At 49.1% G+C, this 22774-nt stretch overlaps 1 protein-coding gene across 2 annotated transcripts in view; it reads left to right on the top strand.

Moving 5' to 3' along the window:
• The window catches only part of LOC146855855 (uncharacterized), a 72421-nt gene that overhangs the window by 13248 nt on the left and 36399 nt on the right, over positions 1-22774 (top strand). The window contains exon 1 of one of the 2 annotated variants that reach the window (XM_085653798.1): positions 14143-14162. The exons of the other annotated variant lie outside the window; for it this stretch is intronic. The gene's annotated coding sequence lies outside the window, so the exon portion shown is untranslated. Of the gene's footprint in view, positions 1-14142; positions 14163-22774 lie in introns of those variants that run through there. 2 annotated transcript variants of the gene reach the window in all.

The raw sequence follows: 22774 nt of genomic DNA, 5'->3' as shown, positions 1-22774 counted from the left end.
TGTGGGACATTTTGTACCAGCTCTATCTCAAGAAGGCGTTTCCTCATTTGTATGGGGGAGTCACCCCATGCAAATGAGGGAATCTCTTTACCTTTACGCCTGCGCCAATTTATAGATGCTGGCTCCGAGGTAAAGAAGCTGTCAGTTTGCCACAAAAGGTGGCACACTATCAGTGAGCCTCCTGATGGCTGTTGTCTGGAGGGCATCTAGGGGGTCCTATGGACCCCCAGACATTTCCTTGCAGGCAGGCCTAGACACTCCCTGCACTCACCATCAGAGGGATCTCTCTCTATTTTTACAAGTGCAGGCTGGTGCCGCCTGCAAATTGAAACACGGAGCAGCTTTCAAGCAGCTTCTCGGTATGTCACTGAATGCGCTATACCCAGGGTAATAGGAGTTTGCGCTTGCCCTGAGGGCTGCGCATTCAGTCTAGGATGCACTTTCCCTGTTTGTGAACGGTGCACCTGTTTGAAGGTGTGCTGTGCTGCAAACAGGGAAAGTGCACCCTCTAGGAAATGGGGCCCCTGGAACATTATACATTTTGTGGAATGGTTCATTAGTGTTCTACTTCATCTAACAAATTCATCAAGAATTTTGTAAAATTCTAAATGTTAAAGTAAAACTACCAGAGCTTATATGAAGGAGGGGGTAAATATAGAGCTTGAAGTTAACAACAGTTCTCAGTTGAGGCTGAGAAACTGCATCATCACCTTACATTTCCATATATTAGATATTTACGCCAGTAATCTAATCACATTACACAAGCTTGGCAGGAGATGCCTACTGACCTTCGCCTCCTCTTCCACCTTCAATAGTTCGGACGCCAACAGAGTCTGGTAGAAGGCATAAACTAGATTGGGGTGCATCTGTGCCTGGTATCTACACATGCGCCATTTGTGTTAGCTCCCCCTTCACTTCCTCCAAAGTCAGTACCATATCCAGCTCTTGCTGCTGTAGGGGGTTGACTGCGGGGGCTTGTATTCTCACTGGTACGTGTCAGCTGCGTCTGCCGCTATCTCTGCAGTCTCCCCTTATAGCAGGCCTCAAAGGTTGCATTGATCTCAATTTGTGATTTAACCACTTGTCCTGATCGCACGCGTACAGCCAGAATTGGGTAGTTCGGGAATTCAGCTCCTAGGAGCCAAGCCAGCAGACGACCAGCCTTATCCCCATGCTCATGTCACTGAAGGTAGGTCTTGTCAAATTTAGCAGTGCCCTATAGTCATTTCATAAGGCTGTCAGTGCTAGGCGACTATCTTGGTCAGCACCCCATCTTTCTCGAGTACCCTAATGCGGTCCTCTATGTTAAGTACTTCTGTTGTCGAGCTCTTCCGCACTTCATACACTGTTTTCAAGCACAGCCCCCTCAAGATTATTTTTTTCAGTGCTCCTGAGGCAGACCCCTCATTTTCCTGAAAGTAGCGTTCTATGCCTTTGGCTATCTGAGCATTGAATCCTGCGTTGTCCAATGCAGATGTAGGTAGACGCCAGGTAGGCCACCCGCACTTGAGTGATACCAGCAAGAGGTTCTGAACCGAAATGGTATGCCCCAAGTATTCCGCGTGCGTGCACTGTGGAATGAGGTTGGAGGAGCCAAACATCATATCTGAACTGGAGTGTAGTGCGTGTACTGCTGAATAATGCGAGTATTCCTCTCTGCTAGTTGTAGCAATCTCTAGATTTCTCCTAACTGCATGTTATGTACCCATGTGCTTAGCTGGTGCAAGACCGTACATGATTGTGCTCCAGGGTCCCAGTGTGCCAATACGTGATGATGTCCGCGGGCACGGTAAGGGCGGTCACATGCCTTTACGGTAGACTGCTCAAGGAGGGGCTGGCTCCCCTCACCACCCTGAGAAACCGATGGGAGGAGGACATTGGCAAGGAGATCCCAGAGACGACCTGGGCTCAGCTGGTGCGGCGTGCCTGGAAGGGCACACGCCACGCCCGCTTTCAATTAGTCCACTATTATGTGCTCCATAGAGCATATTTGACCCCGGTGAAAATCAGGCGATACTTTGCGGCGGCCTCAGCGGAGTGCCCCAGGTGCCCGGCCCAGGAGGCGGACCTTCTCCACATGCTGTGGGCCTGCCCGGGATTGTCGGCCTACTGGGAGGAAGTGGGGAAGACCCTGGAGGAAACGACGGGGAGATCCCTTTCGTTGGATGCGGCGGTGGGTCTTCTGCATTGGTTCCCTCATACCCCCAAGAATAAAATATCTAGTAAATTCATCGATCTGGGGCTGCTCCTTGCTAAACGGGAGGTGACCAGGAATTGGAAGGCACGGACCGGCCCGACAGGGAGCCGATGGCACAGCGAATTTTTGAAGTGGGCGGCGGGGGAGAGTACGCTTAGATACCAGCTAGCTTGGAGGCAGCGTAACGAGAAGGCCGAGGAGACAGCGCTGGAGTGGGAGATGCTCGTGCAGGCCCTTAGGGAATATTGCGCCCCCGGCGATGCCGAACGTGAGGAAGCGGCGCGCCCTGAGTCCCGTTAGACGGTTGCACTTGTCAGCTTTATTGCTTTCCCCATGGGTACCCGAGAAGATCCGGTTGCGGTTGATACCGCGCGCTGATGGCGGGGGGGGGGGGGGGGGAGGGTTTTTCTGGGATTGGGGGGTTTTAAGGGGGGGGGGTGGTTTTGGAGTTATAGGGTTGTTTAGAAAAGCAGATGAAGGACAGCGAATCCTCCGGGCCGACCTCGACAACCTCCTGAGCCCCCACGGACTTTCGCCGCCCGACCCCAGGGTTGTGGGCTGAACGGCTGTGTAAACCACTTTCGGAGGGGATCGGAGGGTTGGGTTTCAATGCTCCGGCTTGAGATGTAATGCTGGCCGATTCTGTAAAGATTTACTAATTCCTGCAATAAAAATAATTTAAAAAAAAAAAAAAAAAAATGATTGTGCTTCAGGGTGTGGCTCTCTGTCATTGGGTCCATGGCCCCATTGAAGTTCTGCACCAAACTGCTGGATCCTCGGGTTCTGCCAATAGTGTAGGAGTTAGGGTTGTGAAGAAGGTTGTCTGGCCTGCGTTTGGGGTGTACACCACTACCAATGTCAGTGGGAACCCATCCAGTGCCCCCACCGCCACCACGTAGCGGCCCTCAGGATCTAGCTTCGTATTAGAGACCATGAAGAGGACCCCGGAGCCACTCACACTAACACTCTCCTGGCATAACGCGAGAAGAACATGCCGAGAACACCACCCCACCAGCGCAAACGTAGTTTTGTAAGTTCTGCTACTGTGATGTGTCTCCTGGAGACATGTAAAGTGTAACAAAAATGCGGTTCAAAGCCGGAGGTTCCTAGGGAAGGTTTAAAGACCGCACAGGATTTGTTCCCCAATGTCAAGACAATCAACAGTACGAAATCCTAAGGTCTATAGAAGTGCTAGGAAAGTGTGGAAAAACCACTACAAATGTTTAATCAAAGTAAAGGTAAAAAGTGAAACAAAACCAGTGAATAAGCCGAACAGACCTATCTTTGGGCATATCCCTTTACAGGACGAAATCCCTCACTCACCAAAGGTGACATGCTTCATCATTTGGGATTCTCCTCCCAGGGGAAAAACCTAGTTCCTCTGGGGGCTACAACCCCCTCTCTGAGAGGGAGGAGCTCGGGAATGTTTTAAGTATGGTATTGGATATACTAAATCCACAAATGAAGAGCTAATAGTATGAGTGAGAGCGCAGCGCAACAAAATTGTTTTCAAAACTGTGAGGAAAGGTGAGGTTAAAACTAGCTCGAGGACGTTAAAAAACCTTTATTATGAAACGTTCTTGACCGGGATTAAAATAACAGTGCACCAGCAGTCTAAATTACAAACACTAATCGGTCAACATGTTTCAGCCATATGGCCTATAAGTAGGCTTTCGTCAGGACCCATGATGCTGCTGCATACAAGTGAAACAGTGAAGTAACGCAAAAAAGGATACAGGGACCCAAATTATCTTGATGTGCCCGTAAATGATGAATATTACCTACAAACTAACACAAACCATCAACATCAATGTAAGGATACTAGGTATATCAAAAACTGGTTGTGTTTAACATGAAAATCCGAAAAAGAAAAAATAAAGTAAAGTAAACTCACCCGTTAATACTGGGTAAGTCACCACACCTCTACCTGGCAACCGCTTAGGAAAGGGGCACCGCTCTGAAAAAGACGGTGATAACCAATTGTTAACAAAACATGTCTTATATGAATGAAAAGGGGGAAGGGAATGTACCAAATGTATACATACCCCTTGACAAGCATGTTAAAAGGAGCCAAACTAGTAAGGGGAGACTGACGCCGGGGAAAAGGAAAATGCAATTGCAAAGGACTCATTTTGCCCTAATACTATGCAGAGTAGTTTGTTCTTAAATAAAAAAAAGAAAGAAATACTATCTCAGACCCAACTCAAGTAGCATGATATTACAATATTGCAATGAATATCAAATAACCTCGAGTCACGTCGTTAGAAGTAATATGCCAGTCATAAATATTAAAGAATTGCAGACACCGGCTATTACAAACAGAACAAAACGATGACTCGAAAGAGACTCGTGTAACCGGTGTAGCTGACCTCCGGTATACAGTCAATTAATGAATTTAGCAGAAATTCGATACAACTCCTCAAATAACAGGTCTAAATGCGACCAAATAGTAAAAGAAAGTAAATATTAGGTCGAATGAAAATACCTAAACAATCTTAGAGGGAGGGCCTCTGGGGGCTTACCTGTCTGTCGGTACGCCGGCGTAGTATAGAGCCTGAAGCCGAAGGTACCGGGACTTGAATCCGCCTCCTTATAAGCCACTCCTAACATGGTACGTGACCTATCACGGCAAAACAAGACACCCAAATGTCAAAAAAAGGTATATTGCGCATGTCTGATAAAGGAGACGCTATATCTTCAAGCATGCGCATATCGTACAGTTCCAGGACTGCACGCTGGCGCATGCGCATAAGTTTTAAGTCCGTTCTCAATGACTCGCACCGGATAATATAAAACGGAATGAAAAATAAAACGTGTACTCGCAAATAAGACCTAGAGCCGGTGAATCACCCAACAGAGGGTCAAAAGCACATAACAGCTAATGCGCTAATGACAATCTCCAATTGTAAGTCCATTCACTCAAAGCAAAGTCTGCTCAAAGGCCAAGGTGAACAAAACAACTAAACGCGATCATAACAATACTCAGTATGTCTGATATGAAGGTACAAAACCCAGTCCCTTATTAAGGAGAGACAATTCATCTGGATTCAAGATCTTGTTGCTCAAGTTTATAACGAGGTCGTGCTAGAACTCGGTCCTGCTAGGTTCTCCGTCGGACCCCGAGTTGAATCAAGATGAATTGTGTCTCCTTAATAAGGGACGGGGTGATATATTCGAAATCAAGCAGGAACTAGCCCAGTTCTTTCGTAAGATCTGTTTGAATTTTTTCTTTCGGAAAGATTCCCCCGAATCAATTGATGATCAGGATAAAAATACCGGCTTGAGAAATAAATCCACATTTAATCCTCTTACCAGCCAGGTTCCTCCTCAAGTTCTCACTTTTGAGAAAGCTGTCACATCTCAGGTCACGAACATTTGTGCAACTGAGAGTAGACGATATCAGAATCTCAATAAAAGAGAACGACAAGCCTTGACATCACTTGCAACAGATGACACCATAACGATTAAATCCGCAGATAAAGGGGGAGCAATCGTAGTAATGGACACCTCCACCTATCGCACAGAATGTTTGAGACAACTAAAGGATGTCCGATCTTCTAGTTTATTGAAAGAGGACCCCACTAAGAGATTACAACAAGAGATCAAGATCCTAGTAGAAGAAGCAAGTGCGAACGGCTGGATCACTACCAATGAGGCCCAATTTTTGGTCAAAGCCTTTCCTATTGTGCCTTACTTTTATATACTACCGAAAGTGCACAAAAGCCAGCGACCTCCTCTCGGTCGCCCAATCATCTCTGGACTAGGATCGTTACTTGAACCTTTGTCTTCTTTCTCTGATCATTTTTTACGGCCTCTTGTTGCCAAGATGCCCACCTACCTGAAGGACACTAAAGACATTCTCATATTGGTGAATGATCAGAATTTTGATTTAGAGACTGACTATCTCGTCTCTTTTGACGTTGAGTCAATCTACGCGTGTATTACACAGGATGAGACCCGCTCTGCCATCGAGACTCTCCTTTTGGACAACCCTCCAGATTCCATCACGCCGGTTTCTTTTATCGTCGTATGTGCAAAATTGGCCATGAAGGAGAAGTTTTTCCAATTTGAGGAACAGTTGTTCCTTCAGGTGTCTGGCACTTCAATGGGGAGCATTTTTGCTCCCAGCCTGGCTAATTTGTATGTCCACGTAGTCGAGCAAGAACATATCTTCAGTATTAACAATTCATACAAAGATCATATACGTGTGTGGAAAAGATATATATATTTTTTTTGTTGAAATTTTTTTATTGTGCATAGAAAGGGTTACAAACACGGGCCTACAACCACCAGGGCCGGCCGCTAGTACTTGAAGTGTTCCAGCATATCAGAAAACAATGACTGGCCCACAGGGGCTCCGCAATATCACAGTAGATCAGACTGCACATAAGGGAAATCAGAATACACACTTTTAATATAAATAACAACAAAAATAAAAATACAAAAAGCAAGGCGAAACGACTTGAAATGGGCGGCGAACCACAGCCGGGGGAGTCAACACCCAACCACCCGAGGGCGGTCAATAAAAGAAGACCTGAGAGGGAGGGGGGGGCCACGGGAGAACCAAATCTGTACTCCAAAGTACGAGATACACAAGGAACCCTCAAGGATCAGGGGGACGAGGCAACCCCAGACGTATCCACCAAAGGGGGAGCACAGATAGACCCACGATACACGTTCCACTGCCCCCAAACTCTACCCCAAGCCCCCGGTTTACCACGAGCCACATACACAGTTTTCTCCCTGAACATGCACCAGTCCATGTTCTCCTTCCATACGGACACGGTGGGAGGCCGCTGGGAACCCCAAAGCTGTGCAATATCTCTCTTTGCAATCATGTTCCCCAAGGCCGCCCACCGAGCCTGAGCCGCATTGTAGTCATTGGGCTCCCATACATTCAGCACACAACGACGCACCTCCGGCAGCAGAGCGACCCCGGTGACTCGTCTCATAATATCATGCACCCGGCGCCAGTATTCCGCCACCTCACGGCATTCCCATAGGATATGGAGAAAAGTGGCACTGAGCCCGCAGCCACGCTTACAGAGTCCGTCGTCAGAAAACCCCATCGAGACCAAGCGGGGGCCCGTCACATATACACTATGGAGAATCTTAAGCTGGACCAGGCGGAGACGGGCTGGGACGGCCACCTCCTTCGGGGATGACAGTGCAGTCTGCCAGTCCTCGTCGTCCAGCTCCACCCCATCTCCCGTCCATGCCTCCCGAAGACGCACCAAGAGGTCAGCCCGATTGTTTATCAGTTTTTTGTAAATCAGGGAGATAGTACTGTCGGGGACGTGACCATCGAGTATGCGGTCCTCGAGAGGCGAAGAAGAAGGGACCGTGGTCCCCTCCCCAAAGACCGAAAGCAGGGCGTGCCGAACCTGTGCATAACGGAAGAACTCTCTTTCACTAAGCTCGTGCTCGCGCTGAAGCACCGCGAAGGATTTAACCGCACCTTTAACCCACAGGTCCCCCACTCTGCTGATGCCGATCGTATCCCAGCGCTCGAAGCCTTTCGTTGTCCAGAGGCTTCCCAAGCGGTCTGAGTCGAATAAAGGAGTGGCGCACGTTAAACGCTCACTCCAGCCCATCGCTACGTTAGCCGCCTTCCACACACGGACCGCAATCCTGGTAGGGCCCGTAAGGGTCCTACCAGCGGACCGAGAGTAAAGCGCTCTGTTATAGTTACCGCCGGGAAGCAGAAATTTATCCATCTCATATGCCGGGTTCAAACCAGGAGCGTACGTTGCATGATTAATGGCAGACAGCTGGGAGGCCCAATAGTACCGTCTAATATCAGGAAGCGCGATGCCCCCGTCATACCAGGGAAGAGTCAGCTTGGCCAAAGCGATACGCGATCGCCCGTCCCAAACCAGTCTCCTCTGCAAACTCTCCACCTCCCTAAAGTAGGCCGCAGGAATGACATCGAAGGAGTTCTGGAGTGCATAAAGGAATCTGGGAAGGGACATCATTTTAAACAGCGCCGCGCGACCAAGTGGAGACAAGGGCAGCTTACACCACCGAGCCGTATCCGCCCTCAAACGCCGGAGTGGAGACAGGAGATTCTGCTCATAGCGGACCGCCGGATCCAACGAAACCTACACCCCCAGGTATTTAAAGCCGGACTGAGATATTTGGAGCGGAAGCCGAGGCGGCAAGAGAGGAAGACCACCAGAGATAGGATACACACAAGATTTGGACCAATTAATTATCAGACCCGAGTTTTTCCCGAAGGAAGTAAGAACATCAAAGAGAACATTGAGCGACTTCCGCGGTGAGGTGAGATACAAGAGAATATCATCCGCGTACAATGAGACCCGATCCTCGAAGCCCGGGGCCCACCGGAGCCCCCTAATCGAGGGCTCCCAACGGAGCCAGGCAGCGAGCGGTTCCAGGGCGAGAGCAAAGAGCAGCGGGGACAACGGGCACCCCTGCCTAGTTCCCCTCCCGAGAGCGAAAGGCCGAGAAACCCGCCCATTGACAACAACCTGAGCCATTGGTCCAGCATAAAGGAGCTTCACCCAGCTAAGGAACCCTTCCCCAAAACCAAACTTCGCTAAGACGGCCCAAAGGAATGGCCATTCAATGGTATCAAAGGCCATCGTGGCGTCTAGGGAAACCAATATGGCCGGTTCAGCGAAGTACTCAGCCCTAGCGAGGACGCCGTGCAGACACCGTAAGTTGAGAGCGGTATTACGATGTGGGATGAAGCCACATTGATCCGGATGTATCAAGTCACATATAACGCTCAGCAGGCGATTGGCGAGGACCTTAGCAAGGATTTTGGGTTCGGCATTTAGCAGGGAAATAGGCCTATATGAGGCATAGCGGTCACGTGGCTTACCCTCCTTGGGAATCACCACTATAGTAGCCAGACGCTGGTAGTCAGGAAGGGAACCCCTCTCGAGCGATTCCTGAAACATATGACGGAGGAAAGGCGCGATTTTATCCGGGCGCAACTTATATAGTTCAATCGGCAGGCCGTTGGGGCCCATAGCCTTGCCCGAGCGGAGGGAGCGAATCGCAGTAGCTATCTCTTCGACAGACAAAGGGGCATCCATCAGCTCGCGGTCCTCGACGGATAAGCCGGGCAGGGCAATATCCCGAAGCAGAAGACGAGAGTCGTCCTCATCTCTATCAGACACCGGGGAGTACACTGCCCGGAGGTGGTCAGCAAAACACTCAACAATCTCACCAGGCTCAGTCACACACACTCCATCCGACACCCGAAGCTCCGGGACCACACGATTCACTCTCTCCTTCTTGTCCAACCAGGCAATCAGCTTACCCGCCTTGTCTCCGGCGTCATACAACCTACCCTGCTGCTCCCTATACATAGTCTTGGCAGCATCAGTGACGAGAGACTTATATTCAAACTGCTTCAGGCTGAGGGCATGCAGCCCATCCGGGGTGACACCCACCTCCAAGGCTGCCTCCAGCCCCGATATTTCAGTCTCCAGCGTCACAACCGCCTCTCTCTTAACCCTCTTAGCCTCCACTATCTGGGACAGGGCATGCCCGCGGAGCACTGCTTTAAAAGCTTCCCACAGGGACACCGAGGACAACACCGACCCCTCATTCTCAAGAAAATAGTGATCAATCGACTTAATCAGGCTATCACGGATCTTGGGGTCTCGCAGGTACCAAGGGTTAATAGGAGCGATCCGCCCAGCGGACCGCGACCCAGTGTCAAAAAGCAACCACAGTGGGGAGTGATCAGAGATACCCCGGGCCAGGTGTTTGACCTCTCGAATCCGAGTAGCCTGGGCCGCGGGCATAAGGAAATAATCCAATCTGGAGAGACTCCCATGGGCCCCAGAGTGAAAGGTGTACTGACACTGTGTCGGATGCATTAACCTCCAACAGTCCACCAGACCGAAGGTCTCCAGGAGTCCGCCAAGCCATGCCTGGGCAGCAGGGAGGTCCCTGGGCGGATGACGGTCCAGGTCACCCGAGACAACCGAATTCAAGTCCCCACCCATAAGCAAAAGACTGTCAGGAAGCCCAAGCAACATACGACCCAAGTCTGAGAAGGTGGAGTTCTGGAGGCCCGGGGGAACATAGACCGAGATCAAGGAAAGGGACTGCCCCTCCCACCTCCCAGTCAGAGCCACATAGCGCCCTCTATCGTCTAGGTCCACCCCGGTGATCTCCAATGGAAGTGAAGCTCGCAAGAGAATGCCTACCCCTCTCGAACCAGTGGTGAAACCAGAGTGGGCCACAAGTCGATATCCCCCCCTGTTCATAGCCCGACAAACATTGCCAACCAGATGCGTCTCCTGTAAGAACACCACATCAGGAGTCAGACGACGCAGATATTGCAGCACAACACCCCGTTTGATACGGTCCCCCAATCCATTGACGTTCCAAGACATCAATCTCAACCCGTCCCCCCCCATCCCCTCCAGTAGATCAAGGGCCCCCTAGCAAAGAGCGCAACACCCAAGGATGAACCATAGGCAATACTTCGCCTTGAAAACAAAAAACACAAATCCAAACAACCCCACCCACCCACCAACCCCCCCCCCAACTCCAACACCCCCCACCCTGCACCCCTGCGTTCCAAAAAACCACCCCAACTTGCAGTGTGCCTGTCGCCCTACAAACCCCATTCTACGAAAAGACCCCGGAGGAGGGAAGGGACCCGTCCCCGCCCGCCCCCCACACACAACATAATGAAACAAAATGCACAAAAGAAGTAGAACCCAGCCGAACAGTACAACATGGCAGAGTCAGGGACCATAAGTCACTCCAAAGGAGACCCGCCACCCTCGGTACCGGCAGAGGGCCCAGTCCGGTCACCCCGGTCCGGCAGCGAATCCAGCCAGTCACTCACAGTCGCAGGAGAGTCAAAAAAGGTAGTCCGATCTTCATGTTCCACTCGGAGCCTTGCAGGATAAAGCATAGAGTACTTGAGACCGAGGTCCCGGAGACGCCGCTTCACCCCCTGGAAGCCCATCCGCTGTTTCTGGACAAGTTGGGTGAAGTCCGGGAAAAAGTTAATGGACGAGTTCTCATGTCGGACCGGGCCATGGACCCGTGAGGCCTGCAGAATGGCGTCTCGGTCTCTGTAATGGAAAAGTCTCGCAACGATAGGCCTCGGGGGGGGGCCCCGGTCGCGGCCGGCCACCTGGGACTCGATGGTTCCGCTCCACAGCGAAAAACTTACTCAGGCCAGCGGGAGCAAGATGTTCGAGGATGAGCTCCTCGACCAGGAGATCAACCGGGCGGTTATCGGAGGTCTCCGGAACGCCTATGACGCGGATGTTATTGCGTCGGGCCCGTCCCTCGAAGTCCTCCAGCCGCCGGGCCATCAGATCGTTGGCCGACTTGAGATCGCCGAGAGTGGCCTGCAGGTCCGACACGTCCGTACCAAGGGAGGACGTCCGCACATCCAGCGATTGAACCCTCTCATTGGTCTTAGAGAGATCCGCCCGGATTAGCGTAATGTCAATGGCCACCGTGTCGATTTTACGGGCCAAGGCCTCGTACTGCGTAGCGATGGTCTCTCTGATGCCCTTAATGGCGCCCATGATGTCCTGCAGGGACAGATCCGGAGAAACGGACGGGCCACCACTGGTGTCCTCCGGGGGGACATTGGCCGTCCCGGGGGATCCTTTACCCTGAGTGTAGCGGTCCATATTGTTCGTCTGGACCGGTCCCCCACGTAGGGATGTTTTGGTCTTGCGCCTCTCGGGGTCTCCCCTGCCTCCCATGAGAACCTCGATCGCCGAAGGGGACCACCGAGGAAGCATCGAGGTGGCACAGGCCAGGCAGACGCGGTCCGCACCACAGGCCGCAATGTGGCGGAGCGAAGGGACCACCGTCGATGAGCACACTGGCAGCAGGCGAAGACACAGGCATCAAGCGAAGGCAAAGTGAAAGCCCAGTCGCACCAAGCAAGTCCACTGTCCAGCCCCTCAAAGACCAAAAGTGAAACCGAAAGTGATGTGACGGCCACTGGCACAGCCCCGCTGCCGTTGTTGTTCAACTACGCCCCGGCTCCACAGATCACCCTCGCATCGGGCACAGCCATCGGGTGGGCCTCAAAAGTTCAAACCACCATAACTCCGGATTGCCAGGTCCGATTTGATTTCCGAAAGGAGTTTAGTGTTCAGCCAGCATTCGTCTTCCAGATTCCATCAACCAAGTCAGGATAAAGTCAGGATAAATTCCGAGGAGCAGCGAGGGTCCGGGGAGCCCTGTGCTCACGCGACCATCTTGGATGCGCGCTGGAAAAGATATATTGACGATGTTTTTGTAGTCTGGCGTGGCACTTTGACATCCCTTATTGAGTTCAAAACTTGGTTGAATAATTGTAACGCATTTTTGAATTTCACCTGCGAATATAGCAAGGCTCACTTACCCTTCTTGGATATTCTGATTTCACCTTTTGAAGGAGGCCTTGGTACTGAATTGTACAGAAAACCAATGGCCAAAAATTCCCTCTTGTTGTATGGTAGTTAGCATCCACAAGCACTGCGTGATAACCTGCCCTTCGGACAGTTTTTACGTTTGAAAAGGAATTGTTCATCCACTGTGAAGTACCAGGAACATGCTCGTAACCTGTCTAAACAACTACAAGACAGGCAGTACCCAAAACAATTAGTGATGAAGTCCTTCAAACGGGCCTTCAATAATAATCTGGAAGCTTTACTTGAACCCAACACTTCGAAAGAGACAATGAATAGACTGACATGTGTTCACACCTTCTGTAAATTCTCTAATCAAATCAAGAAGAGTGTTTTGTCTAACTGGAGAATTCTAAATATAGGTGGCGAATCATTACCAAGACCTCTGTTTACTTTTAAACGTAGCAGTAACATTAGGGACCGCTTGGTACACACCCGTCCCCGTGTTTACAAGAAAGGGACACAGAACACTTTGTGGGGTCTTTCCCCAGTACTATGCAGCTCTTGTGCGGCCTGCCCCCATACATCCATAACGACAGATTGATATAGGATCACTGAGACCATGGGTCCTTAACTGCCACACCAATTGTAACAGTGACAACTTAATTTACATGATTACATGTCCATGCCCGTTACGGTATGTAGGGATGACTACTCGACGGGTGAAAACCCGCATCCTTGAACACAAGAGTACCATCCGTTGCGGTAGGGCTTCAACCAAGCTGACTAACCACTTTCTTACAGTTAAACACAGTCCTAGTGACTTAAAGTGGACAGTCTTGGAAAAACCATTCATTCCGCCTCACCATACCGACTTAACTACGTTTTTGTTCAGGCGAGAACAATGGTGGGTACACAAGTTACAGTCAGACATCAGTGGTTTGGATGATGACATTCCCTGGTTGCTATTGTAGGAACCTAATCTTGTCTGTTCTGTTACCTTATACTTCAGCTTCTCTGATTATCTGCTTCCTTACTCTTTAAATGTATCAATATTTGTAATCTTTGGCCAACATCATGGATTATTGCAGATACATACTTTATTAATAAAGGTACACAAGTAACCTCTAGCCAATTTTGTGTGGTCATCACAGACATACTGAGTATTGTTATGATCGCGTTTAGTTGTTTTGTTCACCTTGGCCTTTGAGCAGACTTTGCTTTGAGTGAATGGACTTACAATTGGAGATTGTCATTAGCGCATTAGCTGTTATGTGCTTTTGACCCTCTGTTCGGTGATTCACCGGCTCTAGGTCTTATTTGCGAGTACACGTTTTATTTTTCATTACGTTTTATATTATCCAGTGCGAATCATTGAGAATGGACTTAAAACTTATGCGCATGCGCCAGCGCGCAGTCCTGGAACTGTACTATGTGCGCATGCTTGAAGATATAGCGTCTCCTTCATCAGACATGCGCAATATACCTTTTTTTTGACATTTGGGTGTCTTGTTTTGCCGTGATAGGAGTGGCTTTTATAAGGAGGTGGATTCAATGTCCCGGTACCTCTGGCTTCAGGCTCTATACTACGCCGGCGTACCGACGGACAGGTAAGCCCCCAGAGGCTCTCCCTCTAAAGATTGTTTAGGTCTTTTCATTCGACCTAATATTTACTTTCTTTTACTATTTGGTCGCATTTAGCCCTTTTATTTGAGAAGCTGTATCAAATTTCTGCTAAATTAATTAATTGACTGTATACCGAGGTCAGCTACACAGGTTACACAAGTCTCTTTCGAGTCATTGTTTTGGTCTGTTTGTAATAGCCGGTGTCTGCAATTCTTTAATATTTATGACTGGCATATTACTTCTAACGACGTGACTCGAGGTTATTTGATATTCATTTCAATATTGAGTAGGGTCTGAGATAGTATTTCTTTCTTTTTTTATTTAAGAACAAACTACTCTGCATAGTATTGGGGCAAAATGAGTCCTTTGCAATTGCATTTTCCTTTTCCCCGGCATCGGGTCTCCCCTTACTAGTTTGGCCCCATTTAACATGCTTGTCAAGGGGTATTTATACATTTGGTACATTCCCTTCCCCCTTTCCACACTTTCCTAGCACTTCTATAGACCTCAGGATTTCGTACTGTTGATTGACCTGTAAAGTGTACCTGGTGTCTCCGCAAGTAAGCATAGACCCTGTTTCACTTGACATATGAATCCATTCCTCTCACCTTCCATGTGAATAGTCTATAGTCCTGTGGAGCCATGTAATGCCCATGTATCTGCGCACCCCATGTATTCCAGGATGAGGGTGCGGGGGGCCATCTCGCCCTACTTCTGACTTGTGGTCAAATGTAACAGTCGTCTGCACAACAGTGTGACAACCGGCCACAAACCTTGCAAGACGTAATGAACGGAAATAAGTCCTGTGGATGGTGCGGGATAGCGCATGGTAATAATTTAGGGCATTGAAGAGATCCATATAACATCCAGTGCCTCTCCCCACCACCACAACAAATCCACAGCATTGTAGTACATGGCAACAGAGCCGTTGGCTCGGCTGTGCCTAGACATTTAGTATAAAGGATACAGTGGTATCAGAGGCTTCACAGGAGATCTACTGTCATCGGGTGACCTGACGGACCCCCTCCCCAGTAAGGGCTCTGGGATCTTATCAGGGAGGGAGCCACACATTGAGGGTGCCCCAGCTCCGTCCAGTCCTCCAGAACTGGGGGACCTCATTCTTTGCAGTTTCGCTACCACCTGTACTCCTTCATGAGCCACCTGTTCCTTGGTCGGGCAGGTCCGCAGCTTTTAGGCCGATCTGCAGCTCCTCACAGTCTTCCATCCCCATCTGTCTCAATTTGGTTGAGGGTGGACGTTCTCCTCTGGCCTACAGCCACTCCCAGTTCTCCTGTGCCGACTAAAAGATGGATGCCTTGTCGTCTTCAAGTACTTTGAATTTTTACGGAAATATCAAAGCATACTTAAGTCCCATTTGTCCGAGTTTTTGCATCACTGAGTAGTATGAGGCTCTCTGTTTCTGTATGTCTGCTGTGTAATCTGGAAAGATTGTGACTGCCTGGTTTTCCACATTCCAGCCTGTAGCTGTAGTAATTACACAGCCGTGCCACTACTGGACACCGAGGCGCCCGGGGGGGGGGGGACAAGATGGGGGTGGGTCATGCCAGCACTCGATGAGCCCGTTCTATGGAGAATCTTCTCAGGTAATCCTACCAATCAGATATTGTATCACCAAGATCGGCTCCCTACATCATCTGCTCTTCGCTGCTATTGTTCCACCTCTTTTTGTAGTATCCTAATCTGTGCCTATGTTGTTGACACTGTTGTCTCCTGCGTAGTCACTTTCGCCTACAGTTTATTGTGCTAGTTTCGCATATGGGTCCAGTCAATGATCAATGTGTCCAACTATGGCTCCAGGGATTTTTTCAGATTTTGCACAGCAGTAAGAAGGTCTGTACATTTAACATTAGTGTCTCGCATCATATGCTGCGTGCTAAGAGGTGCCCCAGCCTTGGAAGAGCGCACCTCGGTCGAAGAGTGAGCTTGATGGTCCTCACCAGCTTTAGAGTTCTTCTGTTTCACCATCATGGTGTCTCGAGGACTGTCCAGGTACCAATCAGGCTTCCACTCTGGGTCAACCCCTCTCACAACTGCTGATGTGGCCTCTGCCAGCTCCTTGCACGTTGCTCAGTGTACCAGTACTGTCTGTAAGTAATTCAGTATGCGGTGGATGAGTCAGACGGTGTTCCTCATCCGGGTGGTTCACCCAAGTTCCCCCAGGAGTAAGTGCCCCAGGAGGCAGACAACATCCTCAAGCATATATCACTCCCCTAGAGTAACCAACAATGACCTTTCAATGTTTTTCAGGTTGGGCAGTGATATTGCCACCCTAGTGTGCTGCAATAGATTTCCAAATGACAACCTCCCATTACCCACATGCGGGCCAGTACCGCCCAATATTCTCGATGGTGTCTCAAAGTCCTGCTACAGCACGCTATGATTGCCTGCAGCAGAGTCTGTAATCAGTGTGTGGACTTGGTACCCTTCAGTTCCTCCGCTCTGGTGACAGGCAAGGAAGATCCATGCTTGCCACAGGTGTCTGGGTCAGCCTCAGAGTTATCTGAGCATGCCCAGTGCCGCCTCTGACACCTCCAGCTCCTCCACTGCTTCTGGGTCTGTCAGGCCACGCCTGGGCCCTTGTGCACTCACAATCCAATGGGGGTGAGGCCAGGGTAAGGAGGCTCCCTTGTGCTCGCTGCTGCTAAGGCATCACCGCTCAGTGTTACTTCTTCCCGCCATCCGGTGTCCCAACTTGGCCCTCCAGCGACACGGCTGCAGTCCTCCGGGAGCGACACGTACAAATACGGTAACAGCTCCTAAACAAAACAGTGCTGATATGGTCTACTGTGGGAAGGGGGAGAGATAGGGCAGGGGGAAAGTAGTGGATAAGGTTCGAAAATGACAATGTAATGGAGACCAGATACTCCTGGATGGTACTTGAAGTGCCCTCACACACCCTTGCGGGTGCAAAGCATCATCATCGGGCGGTGCTCCTCGTGGGGGTGGCGCTGCAGTCCCTCACGGGCCCTCGGGAGGGCTCTCTGTCGGAGATCTTTTGATGGAGTCGCCGTAGTTGTGCGTGCGGGTGTGTGGGGAAGGGGGAAGATGGTGTCGTGATGGAGCTAAAAAGACCTTGCGGTACCCTAACAATTTATTGGTGGGTCCAAAGGCTCTACTAAAAAATAACGGGGGATAGTGTTAGATTAACACTCTGAGTAGGGGAAACTGGATGTAAATAAGTCCCGCTGCTCTCGACCCGTTGGAGTGAGGGTTAAAATGAGAGAGAGGGTATGGAAAGGGTGGTCAACATGTTTCGCGCTGCCCGCGGTCCCTAGTGGATCCTAGCGCTTCGTCAGGACCAAAGTGGTGATTAAAACGTAAGGGATAGGGATTCGGGAAAAAGAGGGAAGTAACCTATAATCCCAAAACAAATGTCCTCCGGGAGCGAACAGGTTATTGGCTGTCCCCAGCCTGCACCCCCTGACCTTTACCAGTGTAACAGGAAAGTAGGGAACAATGGGCTGAATGTCGGTAGTTCTCGCTGCCGTACTCACAAATTTAGGAGCTCTCCTGCTCCGATTGCAGGCTAATACACATGATCTCCAGGGCCGGCAGGAATATCCTCTCCTCAGGCACACCGTGGCTTGTCTCTGCATTTGTGTAGGTCCTAAAGCACTGCCAGTGGGGGAGGGACCAACTCACCTCACCTCTCTTGCTAATGCCGCGGCACTCCTCGTCTCAGCGCCTCCCCAATCCGGTGCTCCGGTCAGACTTCACTGCTAGGCGGGCACTGCATCACCGACCCTCGGAACTAGGTCAACCCCCTCTGGGCCTCCAATGGGTCCCCGGCTCACCCGCAGCGGGCGGCTCGATCACAGGCGTCTGCTTGTCGGATGGTATGGCTGCATGCATTTGATGGCAGAGCAGTGCACCGGTCGCCCTGACCTTCTGCTGTGGTAGTGGGTGTTATTGGTGCAGCTCACCCCTTCTTTCAGCGTGGTGGGGGATAACAGCCACAATTAAAACCGGATCTATTCAGCGCTGGGCCAGAGCTTGTGTTTTTGCGACCGCTCCTGTTGCCATCTTGGCCACTCCTCCCTCACAAAGTTATTTAGCATGTAAAGCTAAAGGTCTATGAATTAAGTTACGTTTATACATTTTCTTCTCTTAGTCTCAAGGAGTCGCATGATCGAGAGTGAAACTTCAGATAACAGGAGCGCAGATGCCCCTTATTCTCATGAGAAATGGCCGAAAAGACTTAAGAAGAGATACAAAAGAGATGCTTCTTTGTTGACCTATCAGGATTCTAATTTTCTTGTTTACAAATGCCAGAGTAATAATAAGGCTCAGGCTCTTGCAGATGGGAAAGACCGCAGATGTTTTGCAATTATGTTTTTAAATTTACATTGCTGAACAAAAACTAGAGTTCTAATTGACTATATACTATTTATGAGTTCACCATTCCATCCCTTTTGTACCTTGTTTATCCCACTTTCCAAAAGAACTGGTTAGCCAGGGCCCTAACCGTCCAGTGTTTAATTTCAGCTCTTAAGGGAAGCGTTGAGTTTCCTAACATTGTGCTTAACGTGGTATATCTTCTGATGAATACCAGAAGAAGCATTTGAAATTAAAGAACAGCAATCAGAACCAATAACACAAACCCCACTCTTGGCTCCAAGGATGAAGTCGAAGACCATACTGTTCTGCAAGATCACAGTTCTTTTGGAAACCAACTGCTCATTGATCAACCCTAAAGAAAAAGCTACGGCATGAGCAATCTCAATTAACATTTTAGCAGTCAGTTTTGTTTCTTGGATTGCTGGCCCATGGCATACATAGGGAACAGAATGGAGAAGACTCTATCTAGGATCCTTCATGGCATCCTAAGAGTTGTTGCAAAGGATGTTCAGAAATTGTCTAATGGCAGCGACCTCATAGTCAGGGTAGCGGACCTGAGTCCAGTCGATAGGTAACGAAGGATAAGTGCTGATATCGTAAATTAAATTATCATTATCCCCTGAGAAACTGCTCTTATCGTACATCTGGAAAGTAGGGGGAAAAAATCAAAGGTGGTAACATATTCAGGTAGGGTTTCGAGGACGGTGTCACACACTCTCAGGCCTGCAAAGATACTGCAATTTCTTGGATTTTATTTCTCACAAAACAGCCTGTGTGCCGAATAAGCTAGATGAATAGTGTCTGCCAGGAAGTGTTATTTTGGGGGGAGGTACAACTTACCATATTGCATTGGATTTCAAAGAGAGTGTCTGCACATTCTGTCAGACAGCGCCCATGGAAATACATACCAATTCATGCTTCATCTTTGCCAGGCCCCCCCCAGCCCCAAAAACATCAGCAGGGCAATGCATGCAAATCCAGCAAGACGAAAGATTGACTTCCTGGTGATATTTGTCTAGCTGTGTTATGTATCAAGCAAGAGAGAGAGGAAAATGATGTGCCAGTTCACTTCCCCTATTAGTATAAGTAAAAATCGATGGGAACTAGCTATGGAATAGAAGCTTCATGTTTATGTTCTTGGAAAAAAAAAATTTTTTTTATGAAGACCCTCACCCACCAACCTAGTTGGTGGCATGCTTCATCATCGGGTCCCACCCCAGGCGCCAAATGCACCTAGGGGGTGCTTCAACGCCTGACTGCATCGGAGCTGGTCTGTGTGCAGTGAGTGTGCAGTGAAAGTGGGAAGTGTGTAGGTTAAAAACTGTCCAAAGGGTCCCCCCTATTTTGGAAAAATTTAATATTGGGCCCTTGGCAATATTAAAAACAGAGAGGCGGATATGTGTGGAGGTAAATTATGTCTCCAATATCCTGTGCGGTCTATATGTTTCAACCAGGTCTCAGGATTGTGCTGGCTTTCGTCTGGACCTATGTGAGCGAAAAACTAGTGTTGGTCAAAAAATATATTTTGTGTTTAAGACCAAAATGTGTCGCACGCGCTAAGTTGTGGTAACTGGAAGAGGAGGTATTCCTCTAATGGCTCAGTATCTGTTTGGGAAGAAGAGTAGACAAACACAAACATAAACATTTAGAAACTGCGGGCTTAATTTTCTACATTGAATCATGTGACTGAGTTGACTTTGTTTCCGTACACTATGCGATATGAGCTGGAGTGAAACGGATCGTGACGTTTGTGGAGAAGTGGCTATTTAGTCTTGCCGGATTATGCGCTACTGTGCTATAGTTCAATAGCGTCAGGGCGGCGATCTGCCTTGGTTTAGAGTGGTGAATGTATCAAAGAAAAATATGCTTACTCTAAACCTTTTAGAGCGAGCCCCATAAATCCCGTCGGGGTCGAAAAAATGAATAGGTTGCAGCATAAAGCCTGGCTGCGTATGGGCTTGTATCAACCGGTCGGCCGAGTGAGAGAACCCCCCATTTTTTTTTTTAGAACCCCACTTACTTCTTCAAGGTCTCCGGCCCTCTGTCCATACCTACTGCGGCCTGCATCGGGACTCCGTCAATGTCAGCTGGTGGCTGGAAGGGCGTTTAAGTACCCTGTGTTTTCTCCAGGTGTCGTGCATCAGTGCCGGTGTGTCACGGCTATCAGGTGCTTATGAGTAGCATCTCATGCCGCTGAAACTGTAGAAGGACTACGTTTGGTCTGTGTGTCCCGAACTGGGGATGTTAGTTGAATAAAGTTGTCAGTGTGCGAGATTCATCATAAGTAATTACAAATGATTATAATAGTTGATGTTATTCAAAAATGTAATGCCATAAAATGTAGGCAAGTAAGGCATAGAAGAAAGACCAACGACTGGCTCTGTGCTATTATGTGCCCACGGGGAAAGTGCTAGGTTATGTCGTCAGTCACTAGTAAAAACTAGTGTGTAATGTTATATTGGGCCATTTGATGGTCATTCAGTGCCTGGTCAGACTGTGGTGTCATGGGTCAAGATGTGTTGGCAGTTTAAAGGGTATCTTAGGATTGACAATCATGGGGGTGAATATCAGCAATTACTTGGGGTGTTCCATGGAATGCTGTCATTGAGTCCTACTATATGGGTGGAAAGGCGGTAGATCCAACGTTGTTCTTTCTGGAGTAGGATCTGGTCGTTTGTGGGACTGTTGCTCTCGATCTTCTCGATTATAGTCCACCTCATGTCGTTGGGAGTGTCTCCATTTTGGATAAAGTGGTCTGTCATCTTAGTTGCATTTCTTTTGCACCTCATATTGCTGCGATGTTCCCCTATTCTGGTTTTGATCTTATGCCCTGTCATCCCGATATAGCGAAGTTTGCAGGGACATTCTATAATGTATATCTCGTTTGATGAGTTGCAGTTGGTACACTTTCTCTGGTGCCAGGTTTTGCCTTCTTCGAGATCCAGTGTTTTGGTAGCTTTGGTGAGGTGGCAAACACAGCAGCTTCCACATGGATAATGACCCTCTACATTGGATAAGCCCCATGCATTTAGGACTGTGCTGGTTGTGGGGGCCTGTAGATTTTTAGGGCGGGTAGACACTAGACGGTGTCTTAGACTGCCTGCCCTTCTGTATGAAAAGAGGGGTAGGTCCCATCTCCGTGCGCCAGTATTTAAGATCCGCCAGTTCTTGAGGATGATCTTGGCCACTTGGTTAGAGGCTGGGTTGTATGTCGTTACACACGTGAGGGGGGTGTTGGTCTCGCTTATGTTGTCCTCCAGTAGAGCTTCTCTATGTTGGTTACGCGCTCGTTTCCTCGTGGTCTGGATAATTCTGTCTGGGTGCCCTCATTCACTGAGTTTGTTGGCCAGGTCGGCGGACTGCCTCTGGTAGTCCTGTGTAAGACTACAGTTCCTCCTTATACGGAGGAAATGCCCGTATGGAAGGTTCTCCCTGAGTGGTTGCGGATGAAAGCTCTCGAATTCGAGTAAGGAATTCCTGGCAGTTGGTTTGTAATATGTTATCGTTTGGCGTGATCCCTCTTTGGCCTCTATGGTGAGTCCCAGAAAGGCTAAGCTAGTAGCGCTCGCGGTGCTGGTTAAACGCAGGTGTGGGTCCCGGTCATTGAGCCACATCAAGAAAGTGGTTAGGAAATCTTGTGTCCCTGTCCAGATCACTAGGATGTTGTCTATGTAACAGCGCCAGAATTTGATGATGGAGCTATAGAAGTTTGTTATGGGTAGGATATGTTGCATCTCGAAATGGTAGACATACAAGCCTGCTACACTCAGGGCAAAGGTGCTGCCCATGGATGTTCCGTTGGTTTGCAGGAAGGACTCACCCTCGAATTCAAAGTCGTTTTCCTTGAGGGCCAGTGTGGCACATTGTAGAATGAATTCCCTTGGGGTGGTATGTTCCCACTGAGTTTCCGCTAGCATCTGTTGGAGGACTCATAGTGTATCCTGTGGCAAGCTAGTGTAGAGACTTTCTATATATAATCCCACCAGCAGTTGTGTAGGGGGGTCAAAAGTTATATCCTTGATCAGGTTGAGTAGCTGTTTGGTATCCTTGATGTAGGTTGAAGATTGTTGTACCAAGGGATTGTGGAAAAAGTCACAAAAGCGTGATAATGGCTCCAAGAGGGAGTTAATCCCTGACATGATGGGACGTCCTAGGGGTGGTCTGGTTTCCTTATGGATTTTAGGCACCGTGTAGAAGTATGGTGTTCTTGCTTGTTTAGTGCACAAGAAATATATAT

The sequence above is a fragment of the Triturus cristatus genome, chromosome 4_1 (genome assembly GCF_964204655.1).
Source record: "Triturus cristatus chromosome 4_1, aTriCri1.1, whole genome shotgun sequence".
Taxonomy (NCBI): Eukaryota; Metazoa; Chordata; class Amphibia; order Caudata; family Salamandridae; genus Triturus; species Triturus cristatus.
Note: the sequence above shows the minus strand (reverse complement) of the source record. Positions and strands in the feature narration are given on the sequence as shown.